The sequence below is a fragment of the Pseudonaja textilis genome, chromosome 3, assembly GCF_049901715.1.
Source record: "Pseudonaja textilis isolate UNSWEBS1 chromosome 3, rPseTex1.2, whole genome shotgun sequence".
NCBI classification, from domain to species: domain Eukaryota; kingdom Metazoa; phylum Chordata; class Lepidosauria; order Squamata; family Elapidae; genus Pseudonaja; species Pseudonaja textilis.
In genome coordinates this window covers 157,681,344-157,708,985 of record NC_141992.1, presented here as the reverse complement: position 1 = coordinate 157,708,985, position 27,642 = coordinate 157,681,344, and the positions used below count along the sequence as shown (strand labels likewise).

Here is a 27,642-nt window from a genome sequence, read left to right as displayed (position 1 = left end):
GGGAGGGGGTCTTCCTTCATTGCTTTAGTGGTATCTGGCAATTTCCTTTTGGGGTGTACTTCCAAGAAGCAGGATGCAAGCTTGGCACAGATTTTTTTTTACTGCCTTTCTGTGGGGCATGTGACCTTTCCTTAAATCTGGATGATTTCCTTAGGATATCTTATGAGGTGAGTGAGATCAGCTGGTATCTTTAAGTGGTGCAAATGGTTCTAAGGATTGCTTTTCCTGGGTGTGCTCTTTCTGGAGAGCTTAAATGACCTCTAGGTTTCACTTTATGAGCAAGAGTTGGCTGCTTGATAGTTATCTCTGCTTTTTAACTATTTTCATTCCTCAAGGTGCTCTGGCACCTTGCCTGATTTGTAACTCTGGCTTGCAGGTATTTTTTAATCTAATGATTGGTATTTAGGGCAGCTTTTTGCAAGCAAAGAAGCTTTTTGTATTTTTGTACAGGTAATCCTTGAGTTACAACAATTCATTCAGTGACCATTCAAAGTTGCAATGGCACTGAAAAAAGTGACTTATGACCATTTTTCACACTTATGACCATTGCAGCATCCCCACTGTCATGAGAGGCCAGGTGAGGAGAAGTGCCCCTTGACATGAGTTATGGTGAGTTGGCCATGCCCACCCAGTCACATGACCACCAAGCCACATCCACCAACTAAACCACACCCACAGAATTGGTTGTTAAAAAAATTGAATCCCACTCTTGGATAAAACAATACAATATAGGAGGCTCTAAAAACAAATGAATATTAGATAAATCCACAAACAACTTCACAATAGTAATCAAAGCAAGTTCATCAGTGGTTCTTCATTAAACTGGGTTAATCATTAAAAAGTATCAATTTGGATAGCTAGATTTGGCTCTGAGCCTCATTCTTTTTTAAGAATAGGTGACATAATGAACTGAATAAGTATTAGATTTGCAGATGATATCAGTGATCATAACTAAGAGCATAGAAGATGTCAATCCCCATTACGCAGGCTAGACTAGAAAAGCAACTCTATAGGAAGTACAGTATTATTGGTTATAATAACAAAATCTTGTAAATCTGATTATGCTGTATCACCCCACAACTTTATACTCCAATGAATCAAGGAAGTGTCTACTTGAGCCACTTCTGAACATTATTGTATGTTCAGAAGCGACTTAAAGTTACAATAAGAAACAAACAAAAGATTCTCCTGCTGCAGACATCATTAAAACATTGTTAGCAGAGGGCTAGGAAGGTCAAATAACCTAAGCAAAAATAGACTAGTATTCCACATGACATAGTGCCTGAAATGATCTATAGACTTATTGTTTTCAATCCTGGGTATATGTAATTGGACACCATATTTTATGAAAGTTTTAGAAAAATTGGAATAGGGTCAAGAAAGATAATAAGTTTTAGTTTTGGAAAAAGGGCTGGCATTCTTTCAGCAATTAAAGAAATGTCACAGAGAAGACTGTGACCTATTCTATATTGTCTTCGAGTTCAAAAGATGCAATAATGGAATAAGGATTGGGAAGGAATTTGGAGAATATCTAACCTAATCCTTAGTTCAGTGAAGAATCTGCTACTGCAAGATTCCTGATAATAGCTATAACATTTCTGCTTAAATAACTCCAGTGAACAAGTATTTGCCACCTCACATGGAACCTTTCATTGTGAACAGATCTTCCTGTTAAGATTTTTTTCATGATATCCAACTGAAATCTATTTCTTTGCAATAAAGTCCATTGCTTCTTGTACTGTCTTCTGGCAGCACAATTCTACCTTATCTTCTACATGACAGATCTTCGGATACATGAAGACAGCTGTTCTGATACCTGAAGACAGGTAGAGCTTCTGAAAGATTCATTGTCTGAAGAGGAAAAGATGGATGATGGTGAAGCAGTGATTTCATTGAGAGGCTGATTAGAACCTGTATTTTTAAATACAGACTCCTATACAAGAGGCACCATCTGTTTAAGAAAGAAGTTTATAGGGCCTAAGAGTGGCTTGCAGAATAATATATTGCTAACATTTGTTCCATCATAGCAATTGTCTAGCTATTTATTTAAGAAGATAATCTATCATTCCCAAACCTAGGAAGACCAGTCCCAGCAAGAACCAACAGCTCTGTTTTGCTATCCAGCCCTTGGTTTGGAACTTTTTGGTTTGACCATGGATATTATTTTTGCAATTACTTAGATGAAGTCAGGGCCTGAACATAATAATTTTTATTCTTTTTTTATTCTTCTTTTGATTCCAAATGTCTCTGAACTGTTTTATAACGATGGAATAATTTTGGGGAAAGTTTTACTGGCATTTTTAGATTACAAGCAATTATATGAAATCAGATTTCAACTGAATAAATATATAGAAGAATGCTGAGACAATATTGATGAAGGAATGAAGATGCATTAACAGAACTGAGAGTAAAAATGAAAGCAAATAAAACTTAGTTTTGAGAAAGATACTAAAAATAATAATGCCTTGATTCTGTATAGTATGAGAATGGACAGAAAGAAACCCTGGAAAGTTTTCACAATTCTGTTATTATATCTATAACAATAAAAGAGAGTTCCAGTATCCTTGTGATGTGTGTTTCCTAATGTGGCCTACTTTCAGGCTCACTCAATATTAGGAAAAACTAACAGTAAGAATAGTTTTATAATGAAAGCAATTACCAAAATAGATAATGTTTTTAAATCCATCCTTAGTTATATGAGTAAAAGAAAGGAACAAGCATCAGGAGAAACAAATTACTGTTAAATTATGTGAACTGAACCCAGGGAATTCTATAGTACAGAAAAGTTCTACATAAAATGTACCTGATGTTTATCAAATTCAAGATTCTAATAGAGAATAATAATTGTAGCTCGGGGTTGAAATGAGGGGCCTTGGAACTCTCTGGCCTTAGTCTTGCTGATGTTTCATTACCCAAATTACCTGACCTTACCAAATACACCAAGATTGAACACTCAGAATCGTGGATTTATCAACTCTGCCTAACCACATATTTTCAATTTAATGGATAAATATATCAACAAATCAAAGGAACACTCATGGGATCACTGCTTTCAAGACTCATAACAAAGGCCATAATGCAATACCTGGAATCAATAGCACTCCCATGCATACAACCCAAAATATGGATCCAGTTTATATATGACAACTTTGTCATAATAAAAAAGAAGCACACACACACGAAACCATCAATAGCATCATTAAAGGAATATAATTTAAAAGGGAAGAAAAAAATTACAACATGCCAGGATCCTCATTGGCAGAAACAGTGATGGTAAAATAGAAATACAAATCTTTTGAAAAAATCACCCACACCAACTGCTTCACTACCAAATAACAACCCAACCTCCCACTAGAGAAGCTATGAAAGAACACAACTTAGATGAGTACAAACACACCATGCAATTTTGAATATCAGAAAAAGGAAACTAATAATTTATACAACTTCCAACAAAATAGATATCCATGCAACTTTATCAATGTTCCTGGCCACTCAACCCAGCATAGCACAACCAACACCCAATGTGCCTACCGTCCCTGTCCTATTGTTTCTTTTATTTTTCTTTTATTTTTCTTATATGTACCCATTTCATGTATTCATAACTATGTATACACTTATACTTATTATCTTGTAAACAATTGACAAATCAAATCAAATAAAAATAAATAAATAAATAAACACAAGCTGTGAAAAAGGTAACATGGTCATTCATCAAAAACATCTCAGAAACCAACAAACTATTACAACTACATGGCATCATTATAAAATACAACAAATTAAAACATTCCAAAACATCCTAAGTAAACCAAAAGACCAGCATTCCCAAAAGAAGAAAAAATAGGAGTCATTTACAACATATAGTATAAGGACTGTAACAGCCACTATCTAGAACAAACAGGCAAAGACTAGCAGAGCAGATCCATGAACACAAGCTAGCAATCAGAAGACATGATGAAATCTGCTTAATTTCACAACACATGGACAAACTTATCCACATTTTCAACTGGGAAATTGTGAGCATCCTAGACCAAGTCAAGTCCAAAAACTCTAGAGAATTCCTGGAAGCACTGCACTCTGACAAATTAGCCATCAACAACATAATTAGGCATAGACATAAACAACATACCATTCAAAAGAGACAATCAACAAGTAAAAAAGGGGAATAGAAAGACCAGAATATCTCCTCACAGTTATGTTAAAATGAATAAAAGTATGACCATTCAGTGGAACAAATTATTTATTTACTTGTACAGTAGAAACAGAAATTAAAAACAGAATAGACAATAAAAAAGTATACTATAATGACATAATCCTATAAGGGCAGACCCCCCTTTTTTTTAACTTCCAGACATAAGTTTTCATCTCTCTGCAGAAGTTCATCATAAAAAAGTCCATAGTATACTGGCTCATAACTATTCAACGTGCTATGGATTTATGTAGAACAAATTTGAATGTATACCCATTGTGTGTGTAATTGATTGATTATGTACTATCAAGTTGGTGTTGAATCTCAATAGATTTTTATCCATGACCATTTTTCCCCTAACCTGGTATTTCAAGTCTTCCACCAGTGTAACTAATCCCATCTATCTTGGTGCTGGTTGTTCTCCTTTTTCTTCCCCCCTTTTCCAACATTAGAGTCTTCTGCAGAGGTGTGTGTTTTATGTGGGTGCATGCAATGAGTACCAACAATATTCAGCTTACAAGATATGTTGCTAACTTTTAAGATACTTTTGTGGATGATTTACATCTCAGATGATGAGAGTCTCTTATGCTATATATTCTATGAGCAATTAATGGTCCCTGAAGCCATAAATAGCACTGAAAATCTGGTATTGCCTTATGGGCATAATTATATTTTTTTTTAAAATCCCAACAGTATTAAAAAAAGATTTATAATACTGTTTAAAGGTTATATGAAATCATAATGATATATGAATCTACCATATTGCAGAGTACAGAAATAGATTTGTACCAGGTTTGTAACACATTTTATAGGTTTATGCAAGTTTGTATATTATATTTGGCTTTATTAATCTATTGTAGTTTGGCAAATGCTGTATTTGAATACATAAAATTGCACTGATTTTTTGTTTTTGCTGCTGTTATTGAATATTTGTTCTGTTGCTAAGATTCTCAGATCTAAGAACTTAATCTGATGTGTGTCGGAGAAAAATTCCCTCTTGCAACAGATAGTTGTTTCATATATGCAAAACAAATAGAGAACCCAGAGAAAGGAACAGAAAGAGACTAATCATGTATTTTGCTGATGGCTTTTTATAACTGGTGTTTTCCTATGAAGTTAACATTTTCATATATCTTCAATATTCTAATAGCTATTGAAATATTTTTAGATCAGTAAAATGTCACTTGGGATGTAACACTTCCTTCGAACTAACTGGAAGCTACAATGCTTTGAATATTTAAGATAAAAAACAAATAACACTATTTGAGAAAACAAAGTGGACCATTGATAGAGTTCCAGAAAATGAAAGCATTTTAAAATGTTAATTTACAGATTTCAAATTCCACTGCTTGTTCTATGGTATCCTTAGTTTGTGTTTCATTCAAAACAACAACAACAAAACAAAAGTGGCAGTGGCTGATTATTTCTTTTTGCACAGCTGTCTAAATCTTATCATCCTTAGCAAGCAATGTGGAGAAAAGGTCATGTCCCATTTCAGGTAATTCCTGAAGAAAAATAATCACAGACATACAGACATAGACAAACACTTCAGCAACACATCTAATTAAACAACGATGGGTTAAATTCACAGTATCACATAAGCATTGGTTTTTCTAGCGAAAGGGCTGGATACTTTCCCCTTGAGTTCAAAATGAGTTTAGCCTGTTTTAAGGCTGATGCAATAATGCTCATATGCTTCATTTTTCAAAATGGGGGGCTGGGGGAAGGTGGAAAAATTTTATGGCATAGATAGAGGGATGGTTTGGGGACCACAGGAAGAGAGGGAAAAGGAAGAGGAGAAGAATAGGTGATAGCAGTGGTTGTAGGTTTTCTATTCTTGGTATAACTGACATGCTTTCATTAGGATTCAGTTTTTAAAACAGGGTCTGAATCCAGTATAGTGTCAGTCTAATGGAAGGCGTCTTTCCCATTGAAAAGATAGATAGGATTTGGGATAATGGCACTATATGGTATTAGACAACAGGCATCAAGCATACTGAAAAATACTCAGGCATTCAATGAAAGCAGAATAATATGTTCCAAAAATGGCCCAAAGTGCTAATCAAATGGGGAGATCATCAATTTCAGAAAACATTAAAGTAGCTCTTCTAAAATGTCATTATGGATAAGGAAAGGGTTATTGTACTCAGAGGTACAGTTCTTGGACTTGAGCAATTTTAAGTTGATTTGGGTGTTTGGTTGAACTTTTCACTTATTTATTCGACTATTCAAGTTTGTTAAAAACTCTTTGAAATATGAAAACAGAGTCATCTTTGAATTCCTGGTTTATTGCAAAGGAAAATGCCATTCCCAGATGAATGTCCAGAGAAGAAATGAAGCTTTATTTATTTATATTTTGATTATTTAGTTAGGACTATCTTTATTAGGTTTTAATTCTCCTTCTGTCTCATCCCTTATTATAGGCTATCCACTTTGCAATAAAAGTAAGTTATTTTTAGCCAAAATCTCAGCTCCAAGAAGCCAGTTCTTGTTTAAGAAATTATCTAACTCTTTGTTTCCAGTAGATGAGAATAGTGATCCACAGATGGAACACACAGGAGTCCCACTTGTTGTTCTGGACAAAGATGAATGAGAACAAAAAAAATAGCTACAACTTTTATCATTTGTCTGCCATCAATGATCATTAAGGCCTCATGATATGATAGGCATCAGAATATTTGCAAGAGGATATTCTCTGCAGGAGCTGCATTGCCTCCTTCTAAAGGCATGAGCTGGACTGAACTATAATTGGCAAGCTCCAACAGCACTACTATCAGTCTGAGAAAAGGAATATCTTCTAAACAACTTTATTAAGAATTGGAAAGCAATGTTTGAATGATGCAGTCATTAGAATGTATTCTGGAGTTCTGTATTTATTCTACATAGCCTCTGTCTGCTGCTTTTTTTCCTGCAGTACTTTTCTAAATAAAATATATGTTTTGATCTAGATATCATGCTTTGCAAGGATATGTTGAATTATTAAGCTGAGAATGTAATTTCCTTTCATCTACTTCAATGTCTTTGTCACAGTCCTGTACTTTCAAGCTTCTCTATCATAAAAGCATTTACTTTCTACTTCTGCTTTGACTGTAAATAAAGTAAAAGTTAAGCGCCATAAAACATTTTATTTTCTTTGAGCTTCCTTTTAATTTTTATTAAAACTGTGTCATTTCCCCCCCACATATCCAAATATCTATTATTTTGATTGATGTTAATGCCTGCAAAACTTTCTTTTGAAATGCCCATTTCATTTACTATATTATAATTTTAATTGACTAATGTTCAACTTTCGTGATTCTTCTCACAAAAATGTTGGCTTTTTGTGAAAACTTATATTGAAGATAAATCTGTAGAAAAAATTAGTCGAAAAATTCCCTTTTGATAAGAAAAGATCAAGAATTCCTTGAAACACTGCAAGATCTTTTCCAATTGTTAATGTTGTTGGTTAGTTTTCCTTCTTTCTTTTTCTTTTTAAAATATTCTTGAGGCTAGCTGGCTTGATAACTTTGTTTCAACAGGAAGTTTAGATTAGTAAGAAATAGTAGGAGGCTGAAGTTGCATTTCTGATCTGGTATCTAAACAGCATAACTTACCAGTACTGTTTCCATGCTATGCTTGGATTTGTAGTTTATATTCATAGGTTTTGGGATTGTCCACATTTTATGTTATTTCACTTTAACACTTGGCTCTGATTGTTTCTGTTCATAAAATGGAGAGTAGAACCTGCTGCCTTTTCCAAGACTGGTTGTGGTTTGTTTTTGAGGTTCAATCGATTTATTACATCTATTGGCTTTACTTATAGCAATCACAGGAAGCTGTCTTCCTACTGGGAGACTACTGATTCATTTGGCTTACTATAGTCATCACTTTTAACAGTGACTGAAAGTGAACCTTCAGGATTTCTGCCCGTTTTTCTAGCCCTAGATGGAATCAAAGATAATCTCTGTAACTTATTTGTAGAGCATAGGTGGTACGTACAAAAGTAAAAAAGTGAAACAAAATCTCTCTATATCCTTGGTATGATAGATCAAGAGATTTGGTATCTGTAGAAAGTATAGAGGATGACTTTAATGGAGAAATGGAAGATCCATTATCTAGGCAACAAACAGATAAATATAGCTTAAGCTCATAAAAGGAGAAACCTTTACAAAAAACTATTCCTTTTTACTCAAAAAGATAAAAGTGGGAGGGGGGAACAAATCCTGTTATTGTAGCCTTTCTAATGAAAGCAATTTTAGGCTTTTGGGGTGTCTGTTTTTTTAGTCTAGTTAGTATACCTTGAGGGCTGAAATGGCAATGGAAGAGTCAATCAAGTTTTTTTGGTCTAGTTTAAAATAAGGATATTAGTTTCTGGTGATTGATTTTTTTTCTTTCACAAGGAGCAGTATAGGAATAACCTGTCTTCCCTTTTCCTTATGTATCTTAGCATGTGTTGTTCTGTTTTGGACTTTTCAGGATTAATATCCAAAAAGCTTGTACTTTCAGTGGTGTTTAACATTGCCCTTGAAACAGAACTTCTGCTGAAAATTTGTCTTTGCTTTCCATGGCCTGTTTGGCTATGAGAAGAGAATAGCTTTTCAGAGCTATTAGCTATTATTGAAAATTGATACCTATTTATGGATGTGAGACCTTTACAAGCTAGTCTTTAATTATTGGCTTAACCTTAAAGAAATGCCCATATAGTATCTTCTCCGGAAGTGCTTACCCAAGCAACTCTAAGTTTCTACAAAAGTCACTTCTGGCATCTGCTTGTGATGCTGTTGCTGAAAAAATATGGATCTCTCTGATACTTACTTTGCACATTTAATATGAAATTAATGTTTATGTAAATTGTCACATATTGAACTCAGTCAGTTCCAATATTTAGAGGAGGCCTGATGAGAGTTACTTCTCCTTATAAGGTTTGTGGAATGTATGTACCAGTCCTGTAAGATGATCCAGACTAGGAAAAAGCTGCACAGGAAGACTAGAACAATGCTTTATTGAGATAAACTATAGTAACAGAACTTTGCTAGCCTGTTTGTGTTCTAGCTTCTTCTTATACCCTGTGGGAGCTGAGAGGAATTAACCTTGGTCTTTTGCTGATATAATAACCTTCTGAAAAATACTTCTACCTTGTATCTGAATATTCTGAATATTTCCTTAAAGGATATTGCCATGGTTCTTTAAAGTGTGAGGTGATGGGCCTTGTTTGCAACAGGTCCATATTATGGAATACGTTACCCTTTTCAAAGAGTCAGAAGATATTTTCATTTCTTGATCTTGTTCTTAGAAATATCAATAAAACCTTCCTTTTTTCAAGGACCCTTCAGCGCCAACGGCTTGGTGCATGGAGTTCTTCTGTAAGTGAATAATTGTGGTAAACCTTTTGGTTATTAGTTTATATGCAAACCTGTATTTTACAAATACAATAAGTAAACACATACTCATATTCAGGATATTTGTTTAATATGGAATAACTTTGCCCAGTTTTGAACAATAAATACAGGGTTTACGGACCCAAAATTCTGATCTGATCAAGAACTATACTTAAGCAAAATGAATAAATTTGACCTAAGCAGGAGAATAATACTAGAAAGCTTTTATTAATTCATTGGCAGATTTTTGGGAGGGAAAAAGTGAGAAGAGTTCCATAGAGGGTCTGATAGCCACACAGAAGACCTTCACTGTTATTTTACTGCTCCTTATCTCAGTATAACAGTATGGAAAACTTTGCTCAATTACAGGAGTGGCAGACAGACTAAAGAGGATTTACTTTATGGTTTCAAGGTTGCTGGAAGAATCCATTTTTATACTAGAGTTATCATAACAATTGAAAATAAATGCTGAAATGGAGGTACCCCATTGCTATTGTTTTGTGAAGAAAGAATGAAGCAGCTTACAATTCACAACAACAAACAGTTTCCACGATTGATTTAATAATTGCATATCTAAATAGACTATTGATTATTATTTTATGGTAGGATTTATATAATTAAGTTTGAATATCCTAGGGATATTTGGAATCTTATATTGTAAAATAGGGATTTATCCTGTGGTGAATACTGTATAAATGATATTTTAAACTTTAAATAGAATTGTAAACATGGGATAACCTATTTTTTATTATTGCATTTTAATGTCAAATTAACTCCCCCCATTTTTCTGCCTCCACCTTTTCTCTCCTTTTATCTTTGTAAACTTTGGGTTGCTCCATTTGTTTTAGAGATATCTTTTTGGCTATGCTATTGTCACCAGGCCATGTCCCTGGATACCAGGAAACTGTTTTAGTTGCATTTATTCACGTTGACTGTTTCAGATGTAACATTTAGGAATAATAATTTAACATTATCTGTTGCATGGAAAATTTTTCCATTAAAGAAAAGGGAGTTGTGTTTTATACGCTTAGCAATTTCTGTGGTTACCCATCTATTAATTTGCTCCAAGAAGCCCACACAGCATAAAAATAGAAGGCAATATTAGACTACATAATTAAAATGTAGTAATTACAATAGAAAGTGTCTCTGCGGAACCAACAACTGACCAATCTTTTAAGGGTTTCAAAGCTTTTAAGGGGTTCAGACTATCCCAGGCAATTCTGCAAGGAACAGTGGGAAGTTGAAGAAAGCAGAAACAAGCCACTTTCATTGTTGTCTTCAAGAAAATGACATAGTTGTGTCTAAGTCTAAGAACTCTTCAAGCTTCAGTCTGATTTAATTTAACAAAAAGAATAATACAGAACATTTTTTTTAAAAAAGAGGATATTTTAATGATAGAACTCTCCCTTCCTCAAGTGTGCAATTTAGATTATTAGAAGCACACATCTGTTATTACAAGTCTATTATTTTAAAATAAAAATTGTGAAACTTCAAAAAGACCATTAAGAACACAGGAGCCACCATGAGAAAAATATTCATCAGTCATGATGATACAATTTGTATCATTTGACAGGAGCACATGAAGCACCATTATTAAACATAATCTTTAGGCTTGCAGATTATTGCCCATAAACATTTAATATGATGCATAAACTAGTTATTGTTGTAACTTGATTTAAAATTCAGCTGAGCAATATTTCTTAAGGAAGGTTAATACAGGGTATATTTTATAGGACCTTGTGCTTTTTTAAAAACTGGAGCTGAAGCTGTTCTAGACATTATCTGCTGGCGACTTCAAATGTGTGTAAAAATAACTGTAAAGCTGTGTTTAACTGTCTCTCTGTGTGTTCCCTCTTAGCCATATATTGGAGATATAGTATATGAGCAGTTTGGACTTTCCAACTTTACTGTATTTCACAAAAACAGGTGGAGAGTTCTCATCTCTGTTTTATTTCTATATATCAGGAATTATAAGTCTGTTGTCTCAAATATGATAGTCTAGTTTCTAATGAATGGTTGTACCTGCAAATTATGTGCCAAAGTACTATCTGTAGTGCTGGAAAGCATAATGTATCTATTGGGATTTCTCAGTTCTGTTCCAGTGCAGTTAAGACAGTATGGCTCAAAGTGATTATGGCTTTGTCACTAGAACTGCAGAGCAAGAGAACTTTGCTTCAGTACAGAAAGTGTCATAATTCAATGATTCACATGGTTACCCTAGAACTGGGCAGACTTCCCTCAGTGCTAATCATAATTGTTGTGTTTTTCATGCTCATAGGGGAAAAAAACCTTCTCTCTTCCATAATGCCTTAGTTTAATGCAAAGCAATAACCCAGCTGCTAACACAAATGCTGCTCTAGCAAAACAATCTAAGAAAAACAAGAAAAACCCTTAGGAAAAAAAGAAAGTAGTTATGCATGGCTAATGGTGATTCCCACTCCTTAGAAACTTGAGACCATTTATCTTATCCATGGGTAAATTAGAAAATTTTCCCTATTAGTACTAATTTAGGTGTTTTTTAGCAGAGTGCAGAAATTGGAAAATATATATTCAGCTATAGATTAGAGACAGCCAGAGTTTCTTTTTGAAGTATGTATCAAGCATGATGAATTGTTTCCTAACAATTGTACCCCACACAATTTCTCATATATTTTTTCATGGGAGGTTTAATAACCACTAATAATGAAAGTGCACTTGAGAAGTTTTTAAGAGAGAGAGGAAGGGGAGAGAGGGAGAGAGGGATGGAGAGAGAGAAGGAGAGGGGGGGGGAGGAAGGGAGAGGCAGAGAGAGAGAGAGAGAGAGAGAGAGAGAGAGAGAGAGAGAGAGAGAGCTGTATTAACACTTTGCTACAAATATCAAACCTGATCTCTATTTACCAACAACAGTTAAAGAGAAATGCAGGCAAAGAGGGTCATCTGTCTCTACTAATTTCTTTGCTGAAATCTGTCTCCAATTTCTTCTCTATCAAAACAATTTTAGATCTCATTTTCCCCCTTTGCAGTGCTTTAGAATTTATTTTGGATAAGCTTATAGGAAGGGCAATACTTTCAATCTATCTAGTAGAACTTACTATGTTTTTGCCTCTGCCTATCTTTTTCTTGCTTTACAGCCTCCATGGCTGATCATCTTCTTGATAAGAACAAAGATGTCAAAAAGAGTTCCATCAAAATGGAATTTAAGTCAAATGTGGGAAGATCAGGAATCAGCAGGTTTCTGATGAGACAGTTATACCATGAAAAACAGAGCACTTTCATATACTTTCATCTTGACTCTTTTTTAACTAAAGCAAAAGGCCAACACATCAGTCATGAAGATTTACTACTTTTTTAAAGTGAACTTGCGGGAGAATGGTAAAACCAACAAGAAAACAGAATCTCAGCAAAACATTGGTTCTGCCCATATCACAAAAGCTATGCATTAAAAAACCTGGCATAAAATAGCAATGATATAAGTCTTCTTTCTGCTGACCTTTCTCTGTCTCTAGACACATATTCTATATGAACATGCAGTATTTTACATTTCAAAGAATTTGAAGGTTATTTTTACCTGCCCTTGGATTTAAGCAGACAAGTCTTATGGTTCATCTTCACATATTCACAAAACACATGTACAACCACACACATGTAAGAGTTCTTTGTTTTCCAAGGTTTGGACACACTATAGCAGAGCTATAGATATAGATATAAATCTTTCCTAACAGTAGGATGTTGCTCTGGATTAATTCCATTTTCCTAAGCCTTTCAAATTGATATAGCCACATCAACACATCAAAGTCTGTAAAATGGCATATAATCCAAAATATACCTCCAAAAATATTTTACTAATTGGAAATGTAGTTTCTCCTTTTTGGGCTGATGCCATGCTCCAGGCTAAGCTCCAAGCTCTCCTCCAGGCCTAACCCCAAGTTCTGCTCTGTTGCTTTTGAGTACTCCAGCTGGGCTCTCAAGCCAAGCTCAAAGTAGGAATCCTACCAGGATATGCTGCTTATTGCAAGTTGTGGTTGGCCGAGAGCCCTTTTGCCCGGCTATAATATTTGTCACTTTTCAAAGGTGCCAAAGGCTTTGTGGGGTATGGATGTGGAGATGTATCCAAAAATGGCATGGTATGGCTCAATTTGCCAGATAGCTGCAATGCTGCCATGGATGCTTGTGAATGAAGTGTGAAAGATCCCATCTCCTCTCAAGTTTCTTCGAGAACTCACTGATGTGCTATGTGACAGACAAATGCCAACCCGTCTTAAATCTAAGATTTACAAGACAACTATCCACCCTATTGCACTGTATGGCACTGAATGCTGGACAGCAACAACAGGGACCAAAAGCTATCTCCATGCCATGGAAGTGCAAATGCTCCATTGGATATCAGGAATTTCCCTTCTTGACCACATCACAAATGACACCATTCGACAACATTTTGGTGTGGCACCAACTATAGAGAAGGCTGCCTTCACTGGTATGGACATGTCCTGACATCAGCACCTTCTACCTTTGCCAAGGCTGCCTACCAACTGGAAGTCAATGGCCAGCGACCTTGTGGGCATCCAAAACAGAGATGGCAAAACATCAACAAATATATGCAAGCTGCGGGCTGCACCCTGGAGATGCAGCTGACTGTGCAAAGTGGCATTCAATGATCCGAGGAAGAAGAATATCTCCTCTCTATCTTTTTTTTTTTTGGGGGGGGGGTCTTTTGGGGAAAAAACATGAGCTGTACTGAATTTTGGTTGGGAAAATGGGGACGGGAAGTGTTTCAGGTTGGCTCAGTGGTTTATCCAAGCTTCCTTTCCTCACAACACACAAGCTCTTTTTGCTTCCTATTTCATGTTGTAACATCTAAATCTCAATGATCAAATCACCCTCTATGCATTTTCCTGCACAGCTGTTAGTATCTCAAAGTCTTTTTCTATTTATTACTTTTAGCTGCTTACTTTTCTAGAACAATTAATTCTCAACTTGGATCAGGAATTTTAATTGCATTCAGGCATTTTTTTAATTTTTAAAAAATTGAATATTCTAACAGTTGATATATGAATAATTTGGAAATATTTAGCTATGGAAAAACATAGCACTAGAGTTGTTGATGGAGTACTTTTATAACAGACCAGAGGGAATTTGCAATGTTTAGCAGATGGTTTTGCCATCTTTGTCACTTTTCTTCTACAGTTAACAGAAAAGACATGATCTTATCCTGCAGAGGCAGACAAATAATATGTTCAATATAATTATTATAGTCCTGTTAGATGTTCATCTGCAAATTAATAATGAGAGTAAACAGAATGGTGTTATCGTTTTTATTATCCCCGTTTTATATCATTGCTGTCATCACTGAAGCCTTCCATCAAAGACATCAAAGACTGAAGATGTACTCGCTTTACTTGTGTGGATTCCCAAGTACTTTAGAACCATGGAAGAGGCTTTAGGGTACAATGACACTTCTATTTAGGAATCCAAGTGGCCAGGATAAAATTATTGGAACTTGAAAAGATCACTAGGATTGGACTGCCAGCACCAATTAAAATTTGGAGCTGCACCAATTCAATGGCCATGCTTATGTGTCAAATAAAGCAGTGGGTTGATTTAGGTGGCCAAATCACGTTCCTTTTTAAAAAGGTAAAGAGCACCACCACCATAAGATACAGGAAATGAAAGCCTTCTCTGGTTAAGCTGTAATTTGAGTAGTGTCTGAATCAGTAAATCTCCTGCGGAAGATATCTCTTGTGACTTCAGGTTTATGTCAGAAAAGAAAATCTGGACAAAATAAGCACAGTCAGTTCTACATTTTTCCTAGCTCAATGTTTTTGTCTTGAAAATTGTCTTGCATTAACATATTTAGATTTAATTTTTCATTTATTCTCTGTGAATAAAATGTAGTTTATAATGACTTTCTGATTGATCCATTTACTATTAAAGTCAACAGATATGTTTTTTTTAGAAATAAATGAATAAACTGTAGTAAACCCTTGTCTTCTTACTTCAGTGTCAACTTTCCACGCTTGAATCTCACAGATATGAAACCAGTGACAGATAGTACCGATGGATAGTAAAATATTCAGCACCAGTTTATTATATCACAGAATTCAAGCTGCAACAGATTCTTCATACCATACAATCTTTCATTTTTATAATCTGTCACATTTGAGTCTGTTGCTATTTTATGACTTACTGAGCACTTTGAGGTTTTTTCTGTCCTTTGGTATCTTTTCAAGAAAAAGATTACTGGAGTGTTTTATCACAAACCAAACCAAATTCTAAAGTTTGGACTATCATCCTATAGTAAGTTGTTCTTCACTAGTTTCATTCATTTTAGTTTCCAAAAGCAGAAGTCATCCGAGTCAAGGTTTTCTGTGAATGAAACTTTTTTTTTTCAAAAGCAAATATATTCTCTTCCCATACAGAATAACTGTAATAATGACCTGATCTGGGATAGAGGGACATCAAAAGTAAAAGTGAATTTATACAGTTTTATTTCAGGTTCATAGTGGAAGGAAGGAAGCAAAGAGACAAATGGATTTCCTCTCCTCTCTTCTCCTCTCCTCTCTTCAACTCTCCTCTCTTCTTTTCTCCTCTCCTCTCCTTTCTTCTCCTCTCTTCTCCTCTCCTCTAATCTAATCTCCTCCTCTCCACATGTTGGAAATAGAATAAGTTTAAAAGAATAATTTAAGAAAACTTAGCATATTCTGTTTCTGTTGGCATGTTTACATGCACCAGTAAGCCTGTGCATATCTCACTATCTTTCAGATCTAATTATCCCAGCAGGCCTTGTGGAATATGAACCACTTTATATTTGTTTTCATTTGCAACTTTTCCTTTATGCCATTATGATATGCAACTCTCATTGAAGTATAGAGTTGTTAGTGTAATGTCCTCCAGAAACCAGAAATGGAATTCTTATTTCCCATATGTCATTATTCCTGGTGTACAGTTATCCAATACAGGATTTTAGAACATAAACACCCACCATGTGGGCTCTTTTAAAATCTCCATGCTGCTAAGCCTATGTGAGGCCACCACAGTTTGTACAGTGAGTATTTTGTACAGTGAAGGCAAAAGTATTTGGTCTGAGGTGCTTCATATTGCTTTGGGAACTTTTCTCGCACTTCCAGAAGTTGGAAGTACCAGAGAAAGCCCCTTAAGTGTTGTAAAGGGAAGCAACTCAGCAACTTCTTTTTATTTTTTAGAAACTGGAACCTGCCTTGCTTCACAAAGTATGTTTGAAGAGGTGCTTCACTTAAAGCACTATTGAAGCAAAGCAGTCCTTCAAAGCTTTGATTTGTTGGTTCCTGATTTTGAATGATTTATGTTAAAAAAAAAGATGCACTTCTTATGAACAAGTTGACTGTATGAGTGGATGGTGTGATTTAAATTAGAGGAAGACAGATGCTAGCTAATTTGATTCAATGCAATCGCCCATGCCATGGAGGAATCCATTTTTGATAGATCTTAAAACTCAGTTCTTTTAAAAATGTGTGATGGGATTCTTTGCATTGTGATTGCAAAATTTACATTCTTCAGGGACATTTCAGCAAATCTGCATATTCTTTGGACAAACACTCCAAGCTCTTTAATGAATATGCATATTTTGAATGTCTCTTCTATCCTCAGAAAAAAATATTAACATCCACTGGTCAATGTGAATACTCTCCAATAGGTAATCCCATTGAGATTCAAACTCAAATAAATATATGTGAGGCAGATGTATATCTATATAACTATTTAGTTTTACCTTCATCTATGCATAAAATAATAAAGGAATATAGATTTATTTCTTTCTACCATACCAAAATTTATTTCACTGACTTATCCTTTTGTCTGAAGGCTGGCACATATCTTTTAAAAAAAATATATATAATCAGGGCATTTGAAAGGATGCTAAGTTTGCATTCTTTTTTTTTTTAATCACTTTTCAAAATTCAATAAAGGTTTGAAATGAGGCATCCTTGGTGGTCTCTGAGCCTGGTTGTTTCTTGCAGATGTTATATTAACCAAACTAGGCAACACTTAACCCGGCTAATTTTCAAAAAAGAAAGAAGAAACCTTTGGGTCAACTGATTTCACAGCTCCAGATGAGCTTTCTTCAATCCTTAGTGAAATAAGTTTTAACTACTAGTTTAAGAACTTTATTTTTTTTTAGTAAACAGCAACAGGGTGATTAAAACTTTAATTTGAGAATGTTACAAACAGACTAAACTAAAGGTTTTATAGGAAGCTACAACCATCACAAATATCTGTTGGTTGCCAAACACCCAAATTTTGAACACATGTTGATGCTGTGACAATTCAAAGTGTGAAGTCAAGTCATAAGTCATTTCTTTTCATTGTTGTTGCATCTTTGAACAGTTGCTAAAGGAATGATTGTAAGTTGAGGACTACTGTATTGGAATCTTTGGTAACTCTTAGTGGACTTTTGCTGAGATCAGGACTGAAATTAGAAGGCTTAAAGGATTTGCTTACAGATACAAGATAGGAGGGAAGAAGAATTCATTTGTTGTATTTTTTAAAAAAGTGGTGTTATAAAATTGTTTATATTGGTGATGAAGAGGAAAATCATTTCTTCATGTATTTATTTTCTTTTTCTTTTGATTTTTCCCTTATTTCTCTATTTTGCATTTTCCCCTTTATTTTCTGCATCTTCTTTTCTTTTTCATCTTTTAATGTTTTTTCAATTTGTGTTAGTTTTTTTTCTGTTGTAATCATAATCTTTAATAAAATTACTATTAAAAAAGAGAATGCAAAGTACATCAATGTATATAAAAAATATTGCATATACTGTAGTTTCTGTGCAAAATGGTTTTAATGAGGCCAACTTTTTCTAGATGTCTGCATTTTAGCCAGCAATAAAACCACATAGTTTGTATAGTAGCACTAATACAAGCCTAAAGACTTCAGGATATATTTTGCTCCCATTTTGTTAAAAAAAGGATTATTTCTTATTCACTGGCTTTGGCTAGAAGTCATTAATTTTAATATGCATTGGGATGACAATATTTAAATTGTAAATATTGTAAACAATTCTGCAACTCTGCTCTACTCTTTTTTCCTGCCCCACACCCAGTCATGTTTAGCATATTTATGAGACAATTTCATAACAAGATTAAGCAGGACAGATATAGCTAAGGGCAGCTTCACATCTTATAACTCTGCTGCAGCATTGCCTAAGGTTTCTCTGGTTGTACTTTAGCACCCTGTAACATGTCACACCACAGATATCAACAAGCACCAGTGCAAAATTAAACAGGAGCATACTAAAACTTATCTATTACCATATGCTATTGTGCATATACCTTTAGGACAATTCACTCTCCAATAAACACAACTAAGTTTGCAAGTGGCAACATTAATTATAAATAGCTGACATTAATATTTGGGGCAGCTGTATTACAAAATGTCTTGCATATGATAAACCAGCAGATTTTTGTCCCAAGGGAACTGTGAGTAGATTTAGCCTTCCTTCTTTCCTCCCTCCCTCCCTTCCTCCCTCCCTCCTTTCCAAACCAATTTCTGCAGATTTAGAATTGCAGTCTTCCTATTTGTTGTGTAAGAACTCTATCTCTCTCCCAAACCTCAATATTATCACCATCATCAATAAATATGACCAAATAAATTGGATTATGCCTCTCTTCCATTTGTCTCTAATTATAAGCTGCCTGGTAAATTTTAATATAGCATATGGCTTCAAACCCCAAATTCCAATGCATATTTATTACTGTATCACCCAGGCAATAGCAAGAGGCCACTCTTGGCAATAGATAAATTATGGACATGGCTTACCAATGCAGTTATGATCTGAAGACCTATGCCAGAAATGGCATCTAGTACATGTTTATATTCTGCATCTGATTATTTAAGAGCCAATCTAAGAGCCTATTTATTTAGTGACGTTCAAAGTTACAACAGCACTGAAAAAAGTGACTTTTTAACGCAAACAACTGTTCCAGCTTCCCCATGGCCACATGATCAATATTTGGTTGCTTGGCAACTGGCATGTATTTATAATGATTGTGGTGCCCCAAGGTCATGTGATCACCTTTTCCAACTCTCTGACAAGCAAAATCAATGGGGAAACCATATTCATTTAACAGCCATGTTAATTTAATTTAACAACTTAACAACTGCAGTTATTCATTTAACCATTGTGGCAATTAAGGCAAAACTCACTATCTTGCTTAGCAACTGAAATTTTGGGTTCAGTTGGGGGTCATAAGTTAAGGACTACCTGTATACATATGAACACAGACCTATTTATTAACTTGTTAACTTCAGAAACAGCTGCAGCGTGTTGGCCTGCTTATATGTGATAGAATATGATGTATTCAAATACTCAAACACTCCCTTTATAATTTTACCATATCCATAGACAGCCAAACTGGGAATGAAATGATAGAACGATAATCATTTGTCTTTTACAGGTTGTATAGTAGAAAAGCTGAATATAAGACAAAGGAAAGGAAGGAATGTTCCACAGAGTGAACACTAAGAAGCAAGCACATGGTCATATTTGTATATCAGAGGATGATATTAAATTATGAAAAATTTCTATTCATGTTATTTACAGTGATTCATCAGCAGAAATGCATAAACATGCAAAGTCAAAGAATCCTAATATTTTAGAGCAACAACAATGCATTCCATATAACGATTAGTTGGCAATTTGTTGGACTTCAGGCCTAACTTTTTAAATTAGAGTCCTTTGTTTTACTCCTGAACTACTGCATAAGAAACTGGCTTTTGTTTATATTTGAATTAACGTTTTATTGAGTTACTGGGCATGGCCTTCTTGATATTCTATTCTTGGATGTAAGAAGCATGTGCAAGATCTTACATTTCTCCTTACATATGCTGACTTAAGCTTACTGATGGAACATAAACATTCCAATTCACTTTAGGAATGAATGGAATAATTACAAATTACACTTTCATATTGGAGTTATTATGCATCTTTCCATATTTGCTTCAGTGGTTTTTGATTCTACTGTATAATAAAACAAGGATACATAAGATTCATAAATTGCATGCTAATTACTCAACAAGTATAGAGAAGCTTCCTAACATTACGATTTCTTATTAAGTAATATAAATGAAGACGTTGTTATTCAAAATATCAGTAAAGGGTTTGAAGAATGGATCTCTAATTTCTCTATTCTATTTATAGGCAAAGAAGGAGCACAGGGAGGTCAATTCATGTCATTTTTTCCCTAGAGAAAAAGAAAAAGGAACCAGCTATTTCTCATGGGTAGACTTCAATATTGTAAGTGTTATTAGTGTTCTATTTTCAATTTTGTTTTGATTTCCTACCATTCTCAGCAGTGGTCATCATTTTGTATCTTCAACTAAGACTCAAACTGAACATGGAAGAAACTGGGAATCAATTAACACTTACCCAATCTACAAAGTCACAATTTTTATGTGATGAATAAGAAAAAGAAAAACCTAAGTTAAAAACTCAAGTAATCTGTTTACATTTAAATTCTATAAAGTAAAGTAAATGTAAATATAAATTAAGCCGAGCAAGGAATTGTATGGACAATTAAAATAAAAATGTATCCAGTGAAGATATTTAGTTTATCAAATTTAATAAAAATAAAATTTTAACTCAGGCTTTCAAAAAGTGTGACAGATGGTGCTGCAAAGTCTCGGTCTAGTGAACCCTACGAAAAAACACAAGGTATAGCTGCATCTGGGAACTGAAGATTCAATCCTTCAGAAGAGTGTAATACTGGGTAAACTGCAGTAGACCAAATGAACACTGCAATGCAAAGTTATGACAATACTTTAAAGAAAAGGTGAAAACTTATCCCAAGGATTTTATGAGCAAATTGGAATTTCTGATTAATTACTTGTTAAGCCTCTCTGAATAGCTGCCATTTTAGCAGGAATATGTTGAAATGCTTTATCTGAGTAGTAGGCAAAACTTGGGGAAATAATTTGAAATAAAATAGGTAAGAATCTTGGTGGTGCAGTGATTAGAGTACTGTACTGCAGGTCACTTCTGAACTGCAATTTGTCAGTTCAAATCCCACCAGGCTCAAGGTTGACTCAGCCTTCCATCCTCCGAGGTGGGTAAAGTGAGGATTCAGATTGCCAGGGGCAATATGCTGACTCTGTAAAACCACTTAGAGAGGGCTGTAAAGTACTATAAAGTGGTATATAAGTCTAAGTGCTATTGCTATTGTTAAAGTGTATACATATTTTTGCCAAATAGAATCTAAATGCTTGTGAAACTGAGACTTAAACCATCAAGGAGCATCTGGCATGTTGAGAAGAATATAATTAAAAAACCCAGAAACAACAAATAACAAAGGCAATAGATTTTGTTGCAAGCAATCAAGGGATATATAATTGTATTTCAGGCAATGATCTCTCCTTAACACCACATTTTTTAAAATTTACTTTAGGACAGTACCTGGATCTGTAATTTGACTATATGTATGTAGGTATGTGTATAATGCCTTGGAGTCAATACTAATTGCTGGTGACTACCTGGACAATCTGCCCTGTTTTTGGGGGAAGATTTTGGTAAGTGGTTTGCTATTGTCTTCTTCCTAGAGCTCATAGAGACTGACCGAGCTAAGGTCACTCAGCTATCTTCATGCCTAAGGCATGTCTAAATTCATGGTCTCCCAGATTCTAGCCTGGTGCCTTAACTGCTACACCAGCTTGGCTGTCTTATATCTTTAGTAAAACCTAACTAAAATATCTACTAATTCTTCTGAATTATTACATAGGGAAACACTTCAGCATAGGGTGAAGTAAATTCAGAGCCAAAAGAAAAAAGAAAAGAAAAAAACAGGATGGAAAGAATATGCAACAGATTTCATTACAATATTTCCACTGTAGCTTTAAATAGAAAAATAACTTAGCAAAATAATTAAGGGGCAAATTGGTTTATAAGCCTCCCTAAACATTTTACTGTGTATATATGTACATATTACACTGCGTTGTTCATATTTGAAAGCCATGACAGCTAAAATAATACAAAACACAGAGATTCGTCTCATCTGTTACCCAGGGTGAATGAACACTAAAGATAGAATTTGTTGTAGTTGAGCAATGAGAGGCTAGACCAGGGCTTGGATGCAACAAGACTTTATTGTAACAATAAAGGACTGAACGTGTTAGCCCTGCCTGGAGCAGGCTCACAGCGATCAGCGGCTGGCCGGACCCTGCAGCTGGCTTTTATAGCCGGCCGTCGAGGGAGGCCAGCCAATGAGGGGCAGCAAACGCCCCGCAGCATGAACGGACCTGGGTGGGGACTTTGGTAAGTTCCAGGGACATAACACCCTTCCCCCAGATGCGAACACGCATAGTCACTTAAATAAGCGGGCGGTCTGTGCTGGCGCCCCGAGCGTCGTAACTCCAGTGAGTTACCAAGTGTCTCAGAGTTCAAGGAACCCGGTGGGGTTGGTGATGGGGTGCAGCCTCGCCCCGAGGTTTGCACAGGTTCCGGTGTAGTGCTTCTAGTCGGTGATGTCGTGGCCCCGTCTGCTGGTTCTGGTGGCGGACCCATCGGGCAGTCCCGGTCTACTGCCTGCTCCCCTGGTCCGGGTGGTGGTGGCGAAGAGATTCTGGCATGGTCTTCGGTGAGAGCTTGGTGTGGCACCTGGGGGTCTACCTGAGCCCACGATCCGGCACTGGCGAAGGTACCCTGTCGCTTCCTTAGCTGGTCCAGGTGTCTTCTCCATATGCGGCCGTCTCCCAGCTGGACTCGGTACGACCGGGGACCTGTGATGGCTACTATCACTCCTGGAATCCACAGTGGGTCTCCGGCATAGTTCCTTGCAAAAACATGTTCCTGCAAGACAAAATCTCTGACCCCCGTCATTGAAGCGAGAGGGGTGTCAGGGCAATAGTGCGGGTGGAGCCTATCCAACACAGTTCTTAGGCATCTACCCATCAGAAGTTCAGCAGGGGATTTGTTGGTGACCATGCAAGGGGTCGAGTGTTGGCTTAGCAAGAAGCGGGAGAGTCTGTGATGCCAATCTTCTTTGCTGAATCTGGCTAATGCTTCTTTTGTGGATCTAACGGCTCTCTCCGCCAGTCCATTGCTGGCAGGATGGAAGGGGGCCGTGAAGATGTGTCGGATGCCAAGATTTGCGGCAAAACGGCTAAATTCTGTTGAGGCAAACTGGGGGCCGTTATCCGAAACTATGGTATCTGGTAGCCCGTGTGTTACGAATAGGCGGGTTAGAGCCTTGGTAACTGCTTGCGTGGTGGTCGTGGATAGTTGGGCCACATCGATCCATTTAGAGTATGAATCTACGACCACCAAGAAGGTTTTGCTGTGTATTGGACCCGCTAAGTCAATGTGTAGCCTTGACCAAGGCGCGTTGGCGCTTTCCCACTTTGTGGGGGTGGCGACTGGAGGGGATGGTCTGGACTCCTGACAGGGTTGGCATGAGCTTACCCACTTGACGATGTCGTCGTCCAAGCCAGGCCACCAGACGTAGCTCCGCGCCAACGCCTTCATCCGGACGATGCCCGGGTGGCCCTCGTGTAGTGCCTCTAAGACTGGTGTGCGAAGTGAGGCCAGAATGACCACCCGGGTGCCCCACAACAGGCAGCCCTGTATGCTAGACAGTTCCTGTTGACGGGTCTTAAAAGGTGTGAATTCGGCTGTGAGGTTAGAGCCCGGCCACCCCCTCCTCACCCAGTCCAGTACCTGGGCGATGGTTTTGTCCGCCTTGGATTTGGTGGCGATGTCGAGGGCGGTGACAGGAAGGTCGAGCTCGGTGACATCGAAGATGGCATGGACCGGGGCCGGGTCTTCTGCTGGAGCTGGCAGGGGGCAGCGTCTGAGGGCGTCTGCATGGCTTAATGTTTTTCCTGGGCGGTGGATGAGCTTGTACGAATAAGCCGCCAGGAACAAGGTCCACCTCGTCATTCTGGGAGACAACACTTGGGGAGTCTGCTTGTCTCCAGAAAGAAGACCCAGGAGAGGCTTGTGGTCGGTGATTAGCTCAAAGTTGTGGCCAAACAGGAATTCATGAAATTTCTTAACCGCGGCCACTGCGGCTAAAGCCTCCTTGTCGATCTGACTATAGTTACGCTCTGTCGCTGAGAGCGTTCTGGAAAAGAAGGCGATTGGTGCCTCGGAGCCGTTGGGTAGTCTATGGCTTAATACGGCGCCAATCCCAAAAGGGGATGCATCCGCGGCTAATACCAATGGAAGGTGTGGGTCAAATTGAATAAGGACCGCGTCTGATGTGAGCAGTGATTTGACTGCGCGAAAAGCGGTGTCTTCCTTGTGTCCCCAGTGCCAAGGTGCTTTTTATCTAAGAGCCTATGTAAAGGCTCTGCTACTGATGCTTTGTGAGGTAGAAATGATGCATAAAAGTTCAATAATCCCAAAAAGGCTTGTAGCTCGGCTTTAGTGGTTGGCGTGGGTGCCTCATGAATTGCCTTGACCTTGGATTCTAGGGGGTGAATGCCTGAGGCGTCAATTCTATAGCCCAGAAAGTCCACCTGTCTAGTGGCAATGGCACATTTCTCTCTTTTTAATTTGAGGCCATGCTGTCTGAACCTGTCTAACACTGCTCTGACTCTCTGGAAGAGTTGGGGCCTGTCCCTGGCCGAGACTAATATGTCGTCGAAGTAGGGCACTACGCCAGGGAGGCCCTGTAGTATACGCTCCATGAGGGATTGGAAGATGCCCGGGGCCACACTTACGCCAAACTGGAGACGCTTGCACCGGAAAGCACCCCTGTGGGTCACAATGGTCTGCAGTTCGGCTGTTTGGTTGTCAACAGGGAACTGTTGATACGCTTGTGACATGTCCAACTTGGCAAAAATGTTGCCAGGCTCAAAGGTATGCAATAAATGTTGAATGACCGGGACTGGGTACGCGCTAACTTGTAGAAAGCGGTTGATCGTTGTTTTGTAATCTGAACAAATTCTCAGGCTGCCATCCTTTTTAAGGGGTGTGACAATTGGCGTCTCCCATTTGGCGAAGTCTGTCTGCTCAATGACCCCTTGCTTTAATAATTTATCGAGCTCTGCATCCAATTTAGGCCGAATGGCGAATGGGACTCTACGCGGTTTCAGCCGGACTGGAACCGCTTGGGGGTCAACTGCAAATGAGATGGGGGTACCGTTATAACACCCTAACTCATTGCTGAATACGTCTGAGTAGTCAGTGAATAAGGAGTCAGTGTCAGAAGCTGAGACAGCATGGACTCCTGTTAACCCTAGGCCGAGGTAGGGGAACCAATCAAGCCCCAGAAGACTGGGGAGGTTGCCGTTAACTACCACTAGAGGCAGGTGGCCTTTGAAAGCTTTAAAATTAACATGGAACTTGCCTTTGCCGAGTACTGGAATGTCTTTTCCCTGATAATCCCTCAAGGAGATCTGGCACTTCTGGAGCTGGTTTCTGGATAGTCTGGGCTGGATTTTCTTGAGGGTGCTCCAAGAGATGATTGAGAGCGCTGACCCCGTGTCAACCTCCATACGACAAGGTTTACCTTCTAATAAAATGGAGAGTGTTATTTTACTAATAGAGTGACAGGTGTGGTTAGCATGGTAGCAAGTGTGACAATTTAGTACTTGCCTTTGGGGCCCAGAATGGGAAAAGGAAGGAACCTTTTGTGCTGAGTTGTGTGCGGCCTGGCAGACTCTAGCGATGTGGCCTTTTTTGTGACAATGGTTACAGCTGGCACCCTTGAATTTGCACGTAGCTCTCGAGTGAGGTCCGCCACAGGATAGGCACAGGATGATGTGTTTGGGTGCGCTGTTGGTTTCTTGCCTGGCTCCTGCCTGTGGTTGTTTGGCATGGGTGAGGCGGTGGATGTCTGTTTGATCGTTGGGATCATCTTCGTTGACTACCTCTTCTGAATGAACGGTGGCGCAGCTTTGTTTGGGAACGGGACCTTGAATTTCCGTGGCTGACTGGGTTGCCAGCTCTGCTGCCAAGGCTTCCTCGACGGCCTGGGAGAGGTTGAGGTCCTTCCTGGCGAGTAGTCGCCTTTGGAGGTGAAGGTCTTTGACCCCGCAGACGAGCTGGTCGAGGAGCATGTCATCTAGATAGTTCCCGAACCCACAGTGGAGGGCTGCAGTCCTCAAGGCGGCCATATATTGGTTGATGGTTTCCTTTTCCGATTGCTTCCTCATCCGGAAGGTGAAACGCCTCACGATTTGTGATGGTCTGGGGAGTAATGATTGGTGAGAATCTCCAGCAATTCTGCCCAGGGGACATTCTTTAACTCACGTGGAGCAACGAGTGCTGTGGCGGTATCAAAAACGATGGCTCCGCAATAACTGAGGAAGAATGACTTTTTTCTGTGCTCCCCAGCATCAGCCAGACCAATAGCATCGATGTAGTGGTTAAAACGATTCTTGTATGACTCCCACTTTTCTTCTTCCGGCTTGAATGGTGGGAAGGCTGGGTTGGAGTTCATGATGAGGACTCCTGCGAGTTATGCTGTTGTGAAATCTCTCTGGGACAACAAAATGGCACTTGCGCTCTTGTCAGGCTAGTGACTACAGCTCTGGAGAGGCTCCACAGAACCTCTCTGCTCTCTCTCTGGGCTACAATTGTGGCTAAGCTGCAACGGCTGTTGGCAGCGTTTTGAATTTCGCGCTCCTGGAGAGCGTAGGCAGTAATGGCTTGCCGCCTCTGATAGCGCTTCGAATTTCGCGCCTGCGTAAGCGTCAGTGACTCGGAATAACAGCACCGCGCTGTATTCCGGCAAGAAATCCAAATGACAGCCGTTTGAATTTCGCGCTCTTTTTGTGTTGAGTGGCTGCGGCTCGCAGCGCTTCATTTTCCCCTGTAGCTTGCTAACCAAGCGGCTACAGACGCTTATTACTTTCGCTCTTGCTGACTGAGCTCTCCGGCGGCACGGCTGCGGCTCAGCGGTTTTAGTGATTTCAGCGGTTGCCGATTGCCTCTGGTAGCCATCCCACCTTCGTCGCCAGTGTTGTAGTTGAGCAATGAGAGGCTAGACCAGGGCTTGGATGCAACAAGACTTTATTGTAACAATAAAGGACTGAACGTGTTAGCCCTGCCTGGAGCAGGCTCACAGCGATCAGCGGCTGGCCGGACCCTGCAGCTGGCTTTTATAGCCGGCCGTCGAGGGAGGCCAGCCAATGAGGGGCAGCAAACGCCCC

General features: G+C 38.1%; 1 long non-coding RNA gene across 2 annotated transcripts in view; it reads left to right on the top strand.

The window, feature by feature from the left end:
• The window catches only part of LOC148126370 (uncharacterized), a 313,275-nt gene that overhangs the window by 55,424 nt on the left and 230,209 nt on the right, over positions 1-27,642 (top strand). For both annotated transcript variants that reach the window (XR_015742616.1, XR_015742617.1), the window contains exons 3-4: positions 19,950-20,031; positions 20,693-20,788. This is a non-coding gene — a long non-coding RNA (uncharacterized LOC148126370). The remainder of the gene's footprint in view (positions 1-19,949; positions 20,032-20,692; positions 20,789-27,642) is intronic.